We start from the raw sequence: 6,104 nt of genomic DNA, 5'->3' as shown, positions 1-6,104 counted from the left end.
ACTAGAACTGAACTAGAACTGAACTAGAACTGAACTAGAATTGAAGTAGAACTGAACTAGAACTGAACTAGAACTGAACTAGAACTGAACTAGAACTGAACTAGAACTTAAATAGAACTCTACACCTAATATTAAACTGAACAAAAATTTTAATTATATGTTTTACAGAATTACCCATATGTATGCCTTTATAGAGTATATCATATACACTTTTGTATGTAGAGGTTTAGCCATGCTTATAATTCTTATACATACATATGCATATGTATATATACCTTTTCATATACATATATGTATATGAATGTATTATTAAACATTTTGTTCGTCGTTGTTGGTGTTGTTATTTATTTAAACTACTACTCACACTATACTACATCATTTACGTACAACAAACCAAGCTTATGCACATTTACAATGAATGCATTTTTTTGTTACTGTTGTTGTTTTTGTTGTGTTAAAGAAGAACATACAACTTAAGCACCAAATTGCCACTTTGGTTTTTTTGTGTAAGTGTAAACGGAAATGCTTTGTGTAATTTTTTTACTCATCTCTCTACTATTCTTTTCTTGTTGTTGCTGTTGTTATTTGAATGTCTTTTTTTCGTATTATATATATTATATACGATAATAAAAAAATACTACTACTAGTGTTTTTTGTTAAAGGGTAAACGTTTTAATACAAAATTTAACTTAAATATGGTTTTACATTCTTGTTATTGTTGCTATAGAAAAAAATTGTGAGTAGAAAACCTTGAGTATAAAGATGGACTGAGAATAAACATGCAATAGGAAATACTTCTTTTGGTATTTTAGTGGTATTAGAAGAAGTCGTTAAGTAAAAACAATTATTTATTCAAGAGACTCTCAAACTTAATTTAAATTGTTGATATTATAAATAAAGTGGTTACTCTCACTTTAACATGACTCAAACACACACCTATATAATAATCTTGAAATAAACATTTTTTTTTGCATAAAGTATAACGTATGATAATTATGCCTTGTTTAATAAAAAATCATACGCCACCAGTGATAATGATAAACAGTTGTAATGCAATAAAATATATGTAATTTTACCACTCTAATATTAAAGATATTTTATTACAAAAAAAGTAAAAACTTTTGAAAAGCTAAATATTAAAAAGTCATTTTTATACACCCAAATGTGATTACAATTATAATGACAGCCAACATATGTATGTAGGAGTACAAAAATCTACAGAAAAAAGGGTAGTAAAAGTCACACATTTTTATTTTTTTTATATTTAGCTAAGAATTCTATTTCAACCACCAAGGTAAGTATAAAATGTAGTTAAAAAGTCAACATATGAATCTTGTAACCATAGAGTAACAATAGTAGATTGTCGACCTATACAAACACACATACTGCACAAACAATTTAAACGCTATAAAACAAACGTTTCAACGAACAGGAACAATTACAGTTACAAACGGCAAAAAGTATGAGAAAATAACGGAAAGTTCACTGAGGCAATAAAACATGAAATTAAATTTCTAACACAAAATATATACAAACACATAAATGGTACACAAACACTTATATATAGGAAAACCAATACACAAACATACACCGACTTCTACTAAGGTTAATGCAGTAAATACACGTGACTTTAACTAATGGCAAAATGTATAAGTGTGTTTGTATATTTCTCTGAACACAGGTTAAAAGTCAAAAAACACGGAAAATAAAGAAAAAATGTTTATAGCACAAGACACACAATCACAAAATTGTTTAGAGAAGGTGGTTTAAAGCCAAAAAAAAAAAATCATGCCTTTTCTATGTTTTATTTTTCTACTACATAGTTACGAACATGTGTTTATGAGTATTTGCAAAAAATATTTATTTATAAGTATGTATGTTTGTTCATGTCTGTTTGTTAGATAAAACTTTAGCTAAAGCACGTTTTACTAGACGATATGCTACCAAAGCCTAACGACCCAAATGCGACATATTCTTAAATTTTATTGCTTGCATATGACAGCTGATTGTGACTAGAAAGAAGTAAGTAAATATCTGCTTTATATACATGTGGCTAGGAAAATAGGTGAGAGCTTTTTGATTTGTGAGGTTGTGATTTTTTGTAATTATAGGATTTTTTATAATTGGGAGGGTTGATGTTTGTTCTGATTCGATTAAGCTATGTCCCTCCCTCCGCCTTTGGGTCCATGTTAAATTTGTGACTACGCTACAGGTCGAAATTTTCACTATAATTTGATTAAATTTGGCACATAATAGCCTGTTAAAAGTGGTTAAAATCTACTCTTTTATCCTTATATTTATCTTCATCCTATATAGGGTTCTGTTAAATATTTTAGAGTCGTCATAACAAAATCCTGTAGTATTCTAAATCTTAATTCTAATTTTCGTAAAGATTGAGACGCATTTTTAATAACTTAAACTAAACGGTGTTTTGGTACTTTTTGCGCCATCCTAATGTACCCGCATATAATACCCTTAATATGTAGTTACCTGAAAAATTTAATCTGCATCATAAATGCTTAAAGTTAACAACAATTTTATGATTTTTTAATTTGTAGTCGTTCTGTTGGCTCTCATAAAAAACAGTCAAAACATCAGCGAAAAATATAAATTTAGAATTGTTATTTTTAAATTTTGCAATAAAATTTAATAACACACATGTATAACTTGTATGACATAAACGTTTTCTCTATATAATAATATCATTATTTTTATTTCATTATCCCTATGACAAACGTAAAGTCATTATTTATATGTAATAAATGTAAATTTTTAAATTTCATTTGAAATTGTTGTTTTATTAGATATTTAAAGTTGTTAAGAAAACTTTTTTATGCGTATTGTTTTTTTGTGTATAGTAGTTTGTAAGATAAAAATAATAAAATCTGTGAGCTTACCAGCCACAATCACACTTTATTTAAGTCTCAATAAAGTCTATTTTTCAAAACACAATTAAACTTAAAGAAAATCAACTAATTTTTATTACAATCAGTTTATAAAACTGCGATGTAAGGCGCATTTACCAATAAATATTGAAGTAAAAACAATGGTTTTGGTCGATTTGAAATTGATTCTAGCTTTTATATAAATATGTCGGTTGTTAGATAATGTAGTTTCTTATATTAGTGTAGTATATGATATAGTTGGTTTTGATAAATTTTACTTTTTTAAATATTTGTTAATTAAAATTTGTTTTCAAATAATTAATATCTCCTTGCATCTTAAGAGAAACTTTGAATTTTATGACAATGAATATAAATTACTTAAATTACTTTAAAAAAACTTTAAAAAATAAAAATGCTAGACCCTTTTATTAGCAATTAAAAAAGAAAATTCCATTTGTTTTGTAACTTTTAAAAACCTCACCAGTATATTTTTAATATAAAATAACTTTAGCATTTTTTTCTACAATGTTTTCTAGAAGTGTTTATTAACAATATTAACATTTACTGCGGATAATGTATGCTTTTATCTTTATAATGCCTTCCTATTTAATTTACACATACAACACACTCTCAAAATCACACCTCCACACATTCTAATACAAAACCTACTTTTCCTCGCAACATTTTGCAACAAACAAAACGAAAGGAAGTATAGCAAAAAAAAACCTTCATCCCTCATATTAACATTTTACAGTTTTTATAAGATATAAATAAGTATGTAAGCTTCACTCTCTAAGGATTCAATTAAATCCTACGCTAATATAAATAAAGAACAAACTGTATGAACAGGCATTAAGAACTCATGACCCCACCCCTTGTCTAAGCCAAACAACCATCCAATCTACATGTGGAGTTGAAACAGAACGTAAATCCTTGTTAAATGTAAAAAAATCAACAAAAGCTAAAGAAAAACATCATGCATTAGATTTGGTATCTAACCACGGTTAAATGTTTGCTTGTTTGTAAAAAGCTCAAAAGCTTAAGCTAATAAATTTTAAATTATTCACCAAAATTCCAACAAAGTTAGAAAGAAAAATCTTTAACAATTTAGTTATGGTGATGTAACGGTTTTATTTTGGGTACAAACTATTGGTAAATGTACTTTTGAATAGTGTTGATGCTGGGTCTATTAGTTTGAATATGTTATATTACTTTTTATAAAAAAAATTTAAACTTTAAAATTTCTTCTGGCAAAATTTTACGTATTTAAGGAATAATATTATTATTTTTTATTTTAAAGGTACCTATTTTAAGGGTAGTTTTATTAAAGATAAAGATTTTGCGAGTTTATTTAAAGCGTTTATAAAGGTACATTTTGCAGAATGTACCTACTACTCTCAGATTTAACATCACTGTTAGCGTTTTTAACTTTGTGTTTTTATTGTTAATAAAAAAATTTAAATTTAATTTAAGTGTTTTAAAAGACAAAATAAAAACTATTCTTCTTTGCCAATTGTTAAAGATAAATTTTGCAGAACTTGTTACTTTAATTGTAATCAAATGTAGAAGGAAATCAATATATTAACAAGTAAATAAAGGAATACAGTCGAAAATTATACCATACACTTACTGTGTTAGAATTTTTAATGTTTTTACAGGGAACTGGCAAACAGTATAAACCGATAAAATTACAAAAAAAAAGTCGAAAACCTAAGACCAAGTTATACGTTTCTAAGGGATTGAGCCGTGACTAATCCAAATAGTAAATGATTCACATGTGGGATAATAAGTCAACGCTATTTATATAATATTGCTCAACATCTTCACATATCTCCTTTGATCTTCGAGATATTTTCGTACTCAACGTGACACTACTCATTAGAAAGTTTTAATTAAGTTACTGGGTTAAATATTTGTCGGCTTGTATAATTCACCTATTTATCACTCTAAATTTTTCCAAAGTTACCAGATATACTAATTTTAGGTAGATACCACTTTTAAAAAGTTGGACCTCCTTCCAGCTGCAGTATCCCAAATAAATGTTTTATTATATATTATTTTACAATAAGAATATTTTATATAATTTATGTGGCCGGTGCCACGCCTACTATTTTAAAGTTGTGTGTGAAAAATTTTTAGATTCTATTTCAAATAATTTCCCAAATATTCGAACTATTGCCACAATTTTTTGACTATTTTTGTTATAAGTATTTATATTGATATTAACGTGGCTCTGACAAAATTGATGTACAAGTTGTAAATCTTAGATAACCAGTTTAATACTTTTTTTATGGAAGGTGTCATGTCCTATAAGGTAGAGCCATTTTAGATTTTATGTTGCTGTACTTGTTTATTTGTCTGACAATTTAAAATTTTTAAAACACTTAAGCCTGCATTACCGGATATTAGATTGAAACTAAAATTATACACATATTTAAGCTTTTAATATTTACACATTTTTATTTTTAGTTTATTTAAATAAACGTTAATATGCACAACATGAAAATACATTTTGATTGCAAAAAAACTTATTATTTTTTATAGAAACTTTTTAACTAATTTACCTTTAAACCACCATACACACATATTATATAGATTGACATAATATTTACACTTAAAATTTATTAGTACTTCATTTGTACGAACTTTTTTATGAATTTTATATATATTTTTGCAATAATATACATATTAAAAATTAAAATACACTAAAAAAAACTGCTGTCACTCACTTATGAAATAAACATTTTTATTTTGTATTATTTTATTTCGTATTATTAACAACAATTTCGTTTTGGCGTAATAAATAAACAAAACCTATACAAATAAAAGCACATGACACTAAGAGCAAAGCAATCTACGTTCTATATGTGGTTAGCAATTGTAGCCAAAAAAAAAAAAAAAAATAAAATGGAAAAAAATTACGATACATTCTAAAAAAAAAAACAAACAGATACAATTTGTACATTGATGATAATAAACTTGGTTTTATGGCATACAAATACATGCACAAATTCAAAATGAAAAAAGAGACAAAAATATGTGAAAAAATAAACATAATATAAAAAGTGGTTATATTTAAATATGTATGCATGTGTTGGTAAACAGTTAAAATAAAAATTTTATATAAAAAACTTACTTAAAATTCTATATGTGTTTGTGCTACACTCAACATAATTAAAGAAAATACACGTTAACTGATTATTGCATGTTGCAATACTT

The sequence above is a fragment of the Lucilia cuprina genome, chromosome 3 (assembly GCF_022045245.1).
Source record: "Lucilia cuprina isolate Lc7/37 chromosome 3, ASM2204524v1, whole genome shotgun sequence".
Lineage (NCBI taxonomy): Eukaryota > Metazoa > Arthropoda > Insecta > Diptera > Calliphoridae > Lucilia > Lucilia cuprina.
Note: the sequence above shows the minus strand (reverse complement) of the source record.